The sequence below is a fragment of the Eschrichtius robustus genome, chromosome 5, assembly GCF_028021215.1.
Source record: "Eschrichtius robustus isolate mEscRob2 chromosome 5, mEscRob2.pri, whole genome shotgun sequence".
NCBI classification, from domain to species: domain Eukaryota; kingdom Metazoa; phylum Chordata; class Mammalia; order Artiodactyla; family Eschrichtiidae; genus Eschrichtius; species Eschrichtius robustus.
Window position 1 is genome coordinate 61,202,661 of NC_090828.1, and position 14,109 is coordinate 61,216,769.

The following is a 14,109-nucleotide window of genomic DNA, read 5'->3' on the forward strand; positions in this document are numbered from 1 at the left end:
TTCCCCTTCCCCCCCCCGTGTCCTCAAGTCCGTTCTCTACGCCTGCATCTTTATTCCTGCCCTGCCACTAGGTCCATCAGTATCACTTTTTTAGATTCCATATATATGCGTTAGCATACGGTATCTGTTTTTCTCTTTCTGACTTACTTCACTCTGTATGACAGACTATCCCTCTACTGGGTATGTAGGTACCATAATATGAGAAAACCATAATTCAAAAAGAGTCATGTACCACAATGTTCATTGCAGCACTGTTTACAATAACCAGGACATGGAAGCAACCTAAGTGTCCATCTACAGATGAATGGATAATGATGATGTGGCACATATATACAAGGGAATATTACTCAGCCATAAAGAGGAACAAAATTGAGTTATTTGTAGTGAGGTGGATAGACCTAGAGTCTGTCGTACAAAGTGAAGTAAGTCAGAAAGAGAAAAACAAGAGTGAGTTTGGGTAGTTCATTAGAGGACACATCTATACTTCTTGGAGACCCATTTTGTATGCTTTTGGGTCACCTTGAAAGATAAAAAGAAAAGATGTTTTCCACTGATGTAAATAAAATATACAAGGATGAGAATGAAAAGTACTCTTTCAGGTGACTTCAAGCCCCACCTTTTTCAAACGCAGATCAATTCCAAGGAGAAAGTTTTTGAACGTGCTAATCTGTCCTCAGTGTAACTGAAGCCAACAATCTGAGTTCAGGAAAGGAGCCTGAGAGTTAGCAGAACACCGAGTCTCAAGAAGTGTGCAAAAAAAAGAAACCTAGAAGTCCCTAGAGAAATGTCAGAAGGCATTAAGCCCAATTTCAAACACATCTGAAATAGAACACATGTTCACGTGATTCAGCTCAGCCAATCCTTGGAAAACCAATGCACAATTTATTCCCCTGCAACTAGAAGGAAAAGGAAAAGGAAACACTATGAGAACTCAGGTGGCACCACCATAGTGGAATCCAGTGAGGAAATTTCCAATAAGTTCAGCAAGGATGTGGATATGCAGGATGAGTTAGAAATGAAGCAGATATGAACTTGCACAGGTGATAGCTTGTGCACCGATTCTTGATTTAGCTTCTTTCATCACATCCTTCTGACCTTAGAAAGATTAAGAACTGCCAGCATGTGTCCTCCAAAATCATCAATTTATGAGATATATGCATACTGATCAACGGTATAAAAAAGGGCTGGACCCCTGACATCTAAGATTCCTGGCAATTCTAACATCTATGATCCTGGGTGTTAGGGCATTAGATTGCTTTCATTTAGTTGAGTAACTACTACTGACTCACTTCTCTACTCCATTTCTGCCCATCTTCCCATCTGTGAAATGAAGGTTAATTATGTTGTGGCACTTCATTGATTTGAACTCCCACCATTATTCAGATTTTGTACTTGTGTTTCTTGAAAAAAAAAGTTGAATAATTTTTCAAAACCAGGGTTCAAGAAATAAAGTATAACTTCCTAATACCTTCAGTTTCTGTGTCCAGAAATTCATTCTTAAATGTTAAAATATTTTAATTAATTGTGATTAATTATTGCTGTATAGGTCTTTTACCTTGGTTTTTAAAAGATTGTCTTATTAGCATCTTTTAAAATCTAATCTTCTTTTATTAAAGAAATAAATCAGAAATAAATTCCGACATTCTCAGTTTTAAAAAGTCATTTTTTTCTTTCCTCCTTCTTCTACTTAATGATAGTTTATTTTAGACTTATATTACATAACTTTTTCAAAAGCTGTATATAAGTTTGTGATAAAATTGAAATTATATTGGTTTCTATAATGTAGATACTGAATTTGTAATTCAGATTAACAATTTAAAATGCTCTAGGGATTATGCTACATGAAGTAAATCTCTTTTTTTTTTTTTAATAAATTTATTTATTTATTTTTGGCTGCGTTGGGTCTTCGTTGCTGCTCACAGGCTTTCTCTAGTTGCGGCGAGCAGGGGCCACTCCTCGTTGTGGTGCGCGGGCCTCTCACTGTGGCGGCCTCTCCTGTTGCAGAGCACGGGCTCCAGGCACGCAGGCTCCAGCAGTTGTGGCACGCGGGCTCAGCACTTGTGGCTCGAGGGCACCAGAGCGCAGGCTCAGCAGTTGCGGCGCACAGGCTTAGTTGCTCCGCGGCATGTGGGATCTTCCCGGACCAGGGCTCGAACCCATGTCCCCTGCGTTGGCAGGTGGATTCTTAACCACTGCGCCACCAGGGAAGTCCCAGTAAATCCTTTTAAAAATAAATTTTGCTTTGTAATACATCATCCTGTAACTTGTTACACAGTCTAGATTTTAAAGTACTTATGAAGATTACTTATAATGCAAGGTACTTAAAAACATAGACTATAAAATAAAGACTAAGGTGCTTACATGTCTATAGAAGAAGCTTGGTACATATGAACACATAAGACTAACTGAAATAAAGTGGTGTTTCCTACTAGGCACAAAGCAGGTTCTGTGGCCTGCTGGGGGAAACTGGTGCCCTGGGGCCTGCACAGCTTCAGTAGGGCTGTCATTTAGCTTCAGGTGCCTTCATTCTCCCTTCCTGAGCTTGCTTCTCAGTTTTGCCATCTGAATCAGAAAAATTAGCCTTTTGGTTTAATATCAGGATCGTTTCTTAGCAGTTTACTCTATGGCTTGAGAAGAATATTTCCCATCCTGCCCTCCAATGTGTTCGATTTTAGTGTGAGGAAATACTTTTATTCATTTACATTTTTTAAAGCTTTTAAAAATTTTTATTTATTTATTTATTTATTTATTTTTGGCTGCATTGGGCCTTTGTTGCTGCGTGCGGGCTTTCTCTAGTTGCAGTGAGCGGGGGCTACTCTACATTTTTTTAAAGTCAAATGAACGTTCTTTCCAAGAACTTGGAGTCCTGCATAAACATAATCTGCACATATAACAAGGAGCTGTCTAAGCTGACTGGACCCCTCTAAAGTTAAGGTCCAGCTTCAAATGATTCTATGTTCAGGCAGAAAGTTTCTAGGGCACTCTCAGCCAACTTGCTGGTAGAATGTTGTTTCCTATACCAATCACTTGAGATAATGATGGAGATGTTACTGGGTAACCTAGGGGGACCCTTAGAGAAAATGTGTAAATGCTCCATGTTTTCTTGAGGAAAAGTAGTGTCACGTGCAAGAGGATCTCTCCGTGCTGTTTGTGCCCTGCTTCCTTCGTCTCTAGCGGTGTCAAGAGGAAGCCAGGAGGCAGGGGAGGGGGGCTGGCATCGTGTGTGACCCTCCTGACCCCCCATTTTTGATTTGTATAATGATGTTTTCTAGACCATGTAATTCCTAGGCAAATGAAACTTTAAGTTCCACCCCCTTCTAACAAGATTGCCCTACCTGAGCCCCTCCTACGTTGAAATTCTGAAGATTCTGTGGCTCTCCAGCCATTTATAGGCCTAATCCAAGCGGGCTCAGTAAGTAGCATGCTGCACCCTCCCGTGCAGCCTGTCACTGTGATTAAGCAGAGTGGAATGGGATCAGATAGGGCTAACTTAGCTGTAGGGTAAGACCAAACTTTGTCCCAAGGGAGTTGTTGCTCTCAGGCACAGTCTGGCCCACATTCATTTAAAGCCGCTCCAACCTCTTGGCTTGAAAGATATTATGGGAGATTTGTAGGCAGAAATAGTGCTGCAGCATAACAGCCTGTACACTGTTGGAGCAGCAGGCCACCTGGAATGGTGGCAGGGGCCAAGGGAGGGAAGAGATGGGAAGACCATAAGGAAGAGGATGAGGGTGGTCCCAGACCTCACTCACTGATGCATCTGAGTTTTATCTTTTTTTTTTTTAATTGAGGTATAGTTGATTTACAATATTATATTAATTGCAGGTGTACAACATAATGATTCAAAATTTTTATGGATTATACTCCATTTATAGTTATTATAGTATATTGGCTGTATTCCCTGTGTTGTACAATGTATCCTTCTAGCTTATTTACCTTAGGCATAGTAGCTCGTACCTCTTAATCCCCTACGCCTATCTCTTGCCCTTCTCCCCTTCCCTCTCCACACTGGTAACCACTCGTTTGTTCTCTGTATCTGTGAGTCTGTTTCTTTTGTGTTATACTCACTAGTTTGTTTTATCTTTTAGATTCCACATATAAGTGATAACATACAGTATTTGTCTTTCTCTGTTTGACTTATTTCACTAAATATAATATACCCTCCAGGTCAATCCACGTTGTTGCAAATGGCAAACTTTCATTCTTTTTTATGACTGATAGTATTCTGTTGTACATATACCACATCTTCTTATCCATTCATCTGTTGCTGGATACTTAGGTTGTTTCTTGGCCATTGTAAATAATGCTGCTATGAACATTGGGGTGCATGTATCTTTTCAAATTAGTGTTTTTGTTTTCTTCGGATATATACCCAGGAATGGAATTGCTGGATCATATGGTAGTTCTATTTTTAATTTTTTGAGGAACTTCCGCACTATTTTCCACAGTGGCTGTTGAGTTTTATCTTGAGGGACAGGGCTTCCCTGACCTCATTTCTTGGCACTGGCTCTATGGAAGCTGGGTTAAAGCAGAAGTGGTGTATTTGCCCCATGAAATCTAAATAAAAACGTGTACCGTTATCGACTATCATCCATTCTCAATTAGTAAGCCCTGGAAAAGTAGCACCTGCTTACACACTTCTGGAGAATGAAGAATTCCATGCAGAGTAAGGAAGAAAGGCAAAAAGTTTCCAAGAGAATTTAGTGATCAATCAGCCAATCAATAAATACTTAAGTGCCTACTCTAGGCTCCAAGGAGATGTGATACTACTTTTGTTCTTAGGAAGCCAATTGGAAAGCTGAGACTAACATGCTCACAAAATTGTCCATAAAGAAAGACCAAGTACTCTTGAGACTATAAGCCTCTTAGGAGCAACACCAGGTGTGAGGGGTCACAGATTTTGGCTATCCCTGGCTGCCAAGAACTGAGAAAAATGCTGAACTCTAATTATATAAATTCCCAGGAACTTGCACCTGTTAAAGTCCTTCCTGCAAAGATGAAGGTGAAAGGGAAATAATGCTTCCTTTACCATCTCTAATCCACATTTGTAAAAAAAGAGAAAGGAGAATGCTCTCGATCTCATTGTTAGAATTTTTTTAAGTCTGTTTTGGTTTTTCTTTTTTGTTTACACATGTATGTAATATGTGCTCTTTAAAAACATTTTAAAAATACGGAAGTGTAAAATATAGAAAGTAGAAGTTCCCCAGAAAAGCTCTTCCCAGGTGATCACTGTTAATACGTTGATATGTATTCATCCAGAGTCCTTTCTGTGCATATACCATTTGTTGAACTTTCTAAGGGAAGTTACCTGTTTTACTGTGACTAGTCACACATCTATATAGAATAAAAGACAGACTAGGCAAACCACATGTGAGAGGACAGGAATGCATAGTATTACCTATGTCTTTGTTGCTGTCTACTGTACATTCTCTTTTCCTTTTGCCTTCACTCTGCCCTTGTTTCTCTTCTTCCAATGTTTCCACCCTTCTATAAGATTACTCCTCTTACTGTTTTTTCCCTTTCCCTCCTGAAATGATGGTACATTCCTGGTTACCTTCTCCTATTTTTTTGTCTTTGCTTACCCTTCTGCTGGGTTTATGGTTCTGTGTTTACTGTAGTGTGTTTGAGTAAACAGTGTCCTGTAGGGTTATGTGAGACCAGTTCATATAGAAAGCAGTTGGACCACTAAGATCAGAGGTTGAAAATATTTGTGATTTTGACATTTCCTACCTAGAAGTATGAAGCAGTACTCCTTGGTCAGTGAACAGTTATGCAGACTACACTGCAGTAAGAATCTCCAAAGTGGAGATTATGAAATAACAAGGGATTTAATAATAGAAAAAGAAAACTAGCCTGTGTGTCCCTTTTCCCTCTCCCACTCTCCACCTCCACTCCCCAAACTGGCTGACAAACTAAGCAGAAATGCACTACTGCTTAAATTGCATTTCTTAACTTCTTCTACTCGCCTCTCACTCAACAGATTCTGTATTCAAGACGGAAGCTGTTGAAACAAACAAGGGGGCAGATGCTGCCTCGACCTCTCTTCCCATTGAGCTGAGCCCCTCTGTGCTCCCCCATCCACTTTAACCCGAGAATAACCTGTCTGGAGAGCATTCTCCTCATCTGAGGCACACACAGACGTCACTGCGTTTTCCTTTGCTGGAGAAAGGATAAAGGAAGAAAGGCGGCAGCTGCTCCAGGAGCAGAGAGCAAACAAGCCTCACTGTGGTGGCCCCACAGCCTTCACAAAGGGGATTCAGAGAGCTAGGCAAACACACTGCGCAGCCCAAGACTTCTGCACAGATTCACCTGCCAGTATTATTCATTAAAGATCTAAAGAACTGACCAGGTGAACTGAGAGTCTAACCAAAGCACGTTTTCCAACTGGTCTTTTATGGAGTTGGAAGAGGGAGAATACAGTTGAAGAACTGGAAAGGGCTTTAAAGATCACCTAATCCAACTAGAACCCTACCCCTTCCAATTTTAAGGTAAAGCTAGTGAGGCCCGGAAAGGTCGTAGGAGAGAAGATTCGCCCCTCTTCCAGCCTGTGTACATTGTAACACCGGAGGTCTTAAAAATTTTTTGTTTTATAAGACATTTATGAGGCATTTCTTGTAGCATTTTACACACAAAAGCTCTTCAGATGTTCATGAGACCGCATTACACTTTTACTGCATATTTCTCCACAGGGTTAATGAAAAGCCCCCCAAATTATGACATGAAAAATTTCAAAGCATTGGTTTTACATTTAGTGTCTGTTGATTCGTAGGGCCAGTGTGTCAAAGATGGGGACAGTTTGCTTTTGGTAGCCAAATAAAGTATATGGTAAACTATGGTTCCCTGGAGAATCACTTTCCGAAGAAAAGAACTGAGTATAGCCCTTTTTTTTTTTTTTTTTTTAAAGAAAGCTCTTTACTGTCTTTTCTTTTGGCAAATTCTGCTTTGTGGAAGTCAGGCTGAGCACAATCTCACTGTTTAAAGGTGCCACTTACCTGCTTCAGATAAACTTGTTTTTAAAATTTCCTTAGTTTACAGTTGTATTTTATTTGACAATTATATGGAGCTTCAGTTGCTGAACAATATTATATAAACAAGATTTTATATCAAGGTAACACATATTTGGTTTTAAAAAACATGCAATTATAACAAGGTTTACAACGAAAAGCAATAGTCTCCCATCCTACTGTCTCCTCGTTTGACCCGACTCAACCAATTTGAACTGTTTTCGTTTCTAGTTACTGCTCAAAGCCATGCCAATTATAGTTTATTATATTTAGACTCTGACTTTCTTTACACTTTTTTTGTAATTTCCTATTCTAATTTGGACCAATTACTTTTGTGGACATGTTATTCAGTTGCCATCCTCAGATTTTTTTTATTGGAATCAGAATAGTTTTACTATTTCCTGTACTCCACATCTTACATGCTCTGATTTCACCTTCATGCCGTTGAAATAGATCGACTAGTAACTTCATCAGAAAGTGTGTGAAGTAAGTTTTCTGATTTCATAGATTTCCAAAACCACCTTTCTTTTCTCTCACACTTGCGTGTAGGATTCTTGATTCAAAATCATTTTCCATCAGAACTCTGAAGTCATTGTTCCATTGTCTTTTAGCGTGAAGTATGGTTGATAAGGAGTCTGGTGCTGTTTAAATTCCCCTTCCTCTACCAAGTTTCCCCCTCTGAAAGCTTTTAGCACTTTTATTTTATGCTCAGTGTTTTGAAATTTAATAATGTAGTCTAGGGCTTCCCTGGTGGCGCAGTGGTTGAGAATCTGCCTGCCAATGCAGGGGACACGGGTTCGAGCCCTGGTCTGGGAAGATCCCACATGCCACGGAGCAACTGGGCCCGTGAGCCACAATTACTGAGCCTGCGCGTCTGGAGCCTGTGCTCCGCAACAAGAGAGGCCGCGATGGTGAGAGGCCCGCGCACCGCGATGAAGAGTGGCCCCCGCTCGCCGCAACTGGAGAAAGCCCTCGCACAGAAACGAAGACTCAACACAGTCATAAATAAATAAATAAATAAATAAAAGGACGTGAATTTCTTTAAAAAAAAAAAAGCAAACTGGGCTATTCATTTAAAAAATAATAATAATAATGTAGTCTACACGTGGATCCTTTTAGATAAGTGGCATAGTGGTTAAAAACGCAAGTGAATTATACTGCCTGGGCTAAAATCCTATCTCTGCCACCTACTAGCTGTGTGACGTTGGGCGAAATAATCTCCCTCGACCTCACTCGAGGAGGATAGCACGTGTGCCTCTGAGGGTTGTTGTGCGAACTGAGATGACTGTTACAAGTGCTTAGCAGATAGTAAGTGCTCCATAAATGTTAGTGATGATTTATTCCTGCTCCACCTTCAGTGAACTCTTCTCATTTGAAGATTCATGTCTGCAACTCTGAGGAATTGTCCTCCCTTTCTTTGATAATGTCCTTCTGTTTGCTTTTCCTGTCTGAAAATAAGCCAGCTATCAGATTTCCCACATTGATTTCTCTTTTCTCTCATATTTTCTCTTTTTTGATGTTCTGGGGAATTTCTTCAACTTTATACCCCAAGTTTCTGCTGCTTGAATTATAACAATCATTTTAAATTTCTAAGAACTCTTTCTTATTCACTGATTGTTCCTTTTTCATAGTATTGTTTTTATTTCACATATGCAATATCTTTCCCAAGTCTTATTTTGAAAACATAAAAGCATAAAGGTTGAAAGAATCACATAGTGAACACCTGTATATCCCTCCCACCTAGATTCACTAATTTAAAACTTTTGTCATATTTGCTTCATTTCTGTTTATGTACATATGTCTGTGTATGTATGTGTGTGCCATTTACACAAACATACTTTTTTCCTGGACCATTTGAATGTCAGTTGCAGATGTCATGACTCTGTTCCTAAATAGTTTAGCATGTGACTTCTAGGAATAAAGACATTCTCCTACACAATCACAGTACCATTATCACAACGATGAAAATTAACAAAATTCCGTATCATCTAATACAGAGTCCATATTCAAATTTCTCTATTGTCTCAAATGTGTGCAAAATGTACCAAAATGTAAAATGTCCATGCCTTTTAAATTAATTAATTAATTAATTAATTTTTGGCTACATTGGGTCTTCATTGCTGTGCATGGGCTTTCTCTAGTTGCGGTGAGCAGGGGCTTTCCTTGCAGTGCACGGGCTTCTCATTGCAGTGGCTTCTCTTGTTGCAGAGCATGAGCTCCAGTAGTTGCAGCACGTGGGCTTCAGTAGTTCTGGCATGCAGGCTGTAGAGCGCAGGCTCAGTAGTTGTGGCACACGGGCTTAGTTGCTCTGCGGCATGTGGGATCTTCCTGGACCAGGGCTCGAACCCATGTCCCGTGCATTGGCAGGCCGATTCTTAACCACTGCGCCACCAGGGAAGCCCCCAAAAATGCTCATGCCTTTTCACTCAGCGATTCCATCACTATCTTGCATACATACCCCCACCACATGCACAGAATGAGGTGTACACAAGAACGTTCACTGCAGCACTGCTTGTAAGAGCAGAAGATAGGAAACTGTCTTAAATGTCCATCAATATAGGATTGGGTTAAACACATTGAAACCAAACTATGGAATAAATATCCAACAGCTGTTTAGAATCAAGGTGTTTAGAATTGAAGTGTTCTGATATGCACTAATAAAGATATGAGTTAAATTTAACTGGAAAAGATTCCAAGTACTGCATGTAGTATATCAACATTTGTGTTAAAACAAAAAATGATGGCTGTCTGCAAACTGATAATTAACTCTGAGGGACAAAAGAGAAACTGGGAAAAGTAATTGCCTCTGGATAAGTGACTTAGGTGACTGCGTGGAAGGGAGGGCAGTTTACTTCTTATCAAATACTCATTTTGAATTTTGTACTATGTCCATGTTACATAATAAAAAACAGTCAGTGCTTAATGTGGGTGAATCTTCAATCCCATATAGCAGTGGTTCTTAACCAAGGGTGATTTTGTCCCCCGGAGGACATGTGGCGATGTCCGGAGACATGTTTGGTTGTTACAGCTGGAGGTGGGGATAGTACTGCCGGCACCCAGTGCGTAGAAGCCAGGGGTGCTATTAACCAACCAATACACAGGTCAGCCTGGCAAAACAAAGAGTGATCTGGCCCAAAATGCCAATAGTGCTGAGGTTGAGAAACCCTGCTGTAGAGCAATTCTTCTGCATGATAAGGTTTGAGAAGAGCTAAGCAAGACTAAAGGAATAAACAAAAAGAAAGTCATGTGCATATGCCTAAGTATTATCATCGTGCCTTTAAGGTACTTCATGTTTCTAGTAGTTTAGGAGGATGGTTGGAGAAGTCCAATATGCTCTTGTTTGCATAGCTGATTCCAGATTGATACAGTATTATGCTTCTGTAACCTTAGTTGGTGTTAATAATTTTAACTGTTGTGAACAGCAGTATGGTCACTTTAAGAATGAGGTCAGACTAAAGTCCATGATTTCTAGACTTTAATCTGTAAGTATACTTGCACATGTATGCACAGCACATGTACAAGAACATGCATGCATTGCAGCACTGTTTGTAACGGAAGATACTGACACAACCTAAATAATAGGGGACTGGTAGAGTAACTTATGGTATATCCATACAATGGATACCATGCAGCCATAGCTCTAATGATCTCCAAGATATCATTAAGTTTAGGGAATTCCGTGGCGGTCTAGTGGTTAGGACTCTGAGCTTCCACTGCAGAGGGCCCAGGTTCAATCCCTGGTCAGGGAACTAAGATCCCCCAAGCCGTATGGCACAGCCAAAAAAGAAGAAAAAAACAAAAACCCCCAAAACCAAGATATCATTAAGTTTAAAAAGCAAGTTAGAGAACAATATCTGTAGGAGGTTACCATATGATACATAAAAGATATATATGCTCATTTATGCATGTATCTCTGAAAGATATGCAAGCTCTCAGAAATAGTGGTTGTTTCTAGAGGACTGGGGCAAGGAACTTTTCACAGTATGCCCTTTTGCATTTTTGTACTGTATGCATATTACTTTTTAAAAATTTATTTATTTATTTATGGCTGTGTTGGGTCTTCGTTTCTGTGCAAGGGCTTTCTCTAGTTGCGGCAAGTGGGGGCCACTCTTCATCGCGGTGCGCGGGCCTCTCACTATCGCGGCCTCTCTTGTTGCGGAGCACAGGCTTCAGACGGGCAGGCTCAGCAATTGTGGCTCACGGGCCCAGTCACTCCGCGGCATGTGGGATCCTCCCAGACCAGGGCTCGAACCCGTGTCCCCTGCATCGGCAGGCAGACTCCCAACCACTGCACCACCAGGGAAGCCCACATACTACTTTTTATATATATAGACAGCTCTGCCTAAGTCAATGAATTAATGCACTGTGTAACACCACTGCAATGCATAATACAAGGAGAACGAAATATGTATTACAATAAAGATGTAAAGGCATATGGAAACACAGAGAAGTTGTAGATGTTGAAAAATTGAAAATGTTGAGAGGAAACGAGGAACTTCAAGCCATACTTCAAATGAGGCACCAATAATTTGTCATTACAAATAAACATCCTTTTTCCTAATACTTCTTCCTATAGGTTATAAAAATAAGAGGGCAGTTGGGGTATTTGTCTAGTGACTAGGGCAAACATGCAAGTGAGGTATTTCCCAGATGGTGATGAAAGAAAAGCCCCTCCTGGCATGCTTAAGACTTGGTTGGCCTACTTGATGGAAGATGAGGTGGAGGAGTGGAAGCCAGGAGCCTAGGGTATATAGTCCTAGCTTTGCCACTAATTCACAGTGTGACCTTAAGCAAGTGAACCTCTGGATCTATTGTCCATCTATAAAATGAGAGTGTAGATCCTAAAAGACAAATTTAAAAAATCAAATGGAAAGGTTGGATTAATAACTACAATTGTGTCCAAGCTAAATCAACTTATGAAATTCCTGTTTTAAAATATACCTTATAACATTTTGAAATATTTTGTTGATATGCTAAGGTATTTCAAAGGAGCTTAATAAATAAATGTAAGAGTGTTTTGTCTATGGCTTCCAAGTCACTACAGGAGTGCAATAAGAAGTAGAAAGGAGAGGGAGTGACAGATTCTGTTTGGGAGACTGAATAAGTAATTCTAAGAGAGAAAAAAATCAAGTGGATAATTCTTATCAGGGAAAAAATTTCACAAAAACATGGAAAAATATTCAGCCTTCCCATTAAGCAAAAGGAATATAAATTTGAGGCTTTATACCTATTGAGGCAAGAACAAAATCAACATCCCGTACCACTGAATTCTGTTAAAACCAGTATACACATTAATATCTGTTAGTAATTTACAAAGCATTCTGGAAAATATGGCATGTTTATATAACTGAGCCATAGAGATATTCCTACGTTTTGACTCAGTAACTGCATTTCCCAGGAATTTATCTTGAGGAATACTTAACAAATACAAAAATATATATACACGAAGACACTAATTCATTTGAATTTTGTAATAATAAAAGAAAAAAACCTAGGCAAATGGTTTAATATGGGCACATCAACATGAAATATTGTACGTCTATAAGAACCATTTTGAACACTAGAAATGTTTGTTAAAAAGAAAACGCTACTATGTTCAATGTATATAGAGATAATATATAAATATAAAATAATTTCATTTAGAAGGAAGAACTATGGGTACTTTATTATTTAATCAGTATTTAATATTCTTGAACTGGCTTTTCAATTCTAATAAAAAGAACTTAAGAATAAATTTGAGGAAGTAAATCACTTTGACCTCTGAGGTCTGTGATTCTAATAATTCTCTGATACGGCACTGGAGGCTTTGCTGTGATCTTTCCTTTAGTAGGCAAGAAAACAGATCAGATGAATCTTCAGAATAGACAAGACTCTGGTACAGCAAGCTGAGGCCCCTGCAATTTGGAGACAGGGACATATAGTGGGTTTTTTTTTTTTCCTCTCACACATACACTAACGTATAAACTGAATTTTGTGTGATTTATAAAAATACTTTTAGACATATACTACACCTACACCCACATCTGAGTAGAAAAGCTTAAGAGTGATGAGAAAAGATGTAAAAAGGATTAAGCACAGGTCTTAGAACAGGGAGGGAGCCTTGAGATAATTCTAGTACAACCTCATTTTACAGATGAAAAACACTGATGCTTAGAAAGGAAACATGATATTACACGTAGAGAAAATGAAACTTGGAGAAGATCGGGGAAAAAAATAAGAGTAGTGGACGGGGGAAGGGAAAAAGGTAAAGGCAGCAAGTAAATACAGTCAACGTGTATGTGGGTGATAAAGCGGAGGAAGGCTACTACCACAGGGTGAAAAGTGACTGCTAAGACCTAGAAGGTGGCTGTGTTAGGTTTCACACACGGTCCTGTACATCTATGCTGGTATTTAATTAGCCTGCACAAGGTGCAGATCTAACAGACATACTCTTCTAACTCACAATGAAGGTACAGCCTTTCAAGTCCGAAAGGTTAATGCTAAACGAGATCTTTAACCATGGAACATAGAACACTGTTTAAAAACAATGTACAGAAATCGGTATCACACTGGCTTTTTCTGGTTTCTATATAAAAAAGGATGTTGAAAGATAATTTATTTAGATCGTACTGATTTTCTTCCTCCGAGCTCATTTTTAGGTATCGATTGTGACTTTTCAATAAAAAAATTTTAAATCTGCTAATTTAGATGGAAAACAAACTGTTTTCATATAGTTTCAGAAGGACTTTGAACTGGTTCATTCTATCTGTACAAGTTATGTACATGCATATACTTTCAGAAATCAACAAATTTAATCTATATGTAAGCTTCTGAGATGAGATTGCCTGAAACGTTTGCAACACTCTCATTTTAAGGGGATGGTTTAGTGCCATTGGTATGCTGCTGGCCACAGCTATTTTGTGTCCAGAGGGTACTAGTTACTTTCCTTCTCCTATGTTTGACAGATTTTACTGATGGAAAGCTGATCTAAGGATAAGACAGTGCTTGTCCAAGTTGGGATTTTGCCTTGAGCATTGAACACATCAGATTTTAAAAGTAAAGTTCAACTTACATCTCATTTTTGATGTTATACAATATGTGGCTTACTGGCACACATTAAAAAATC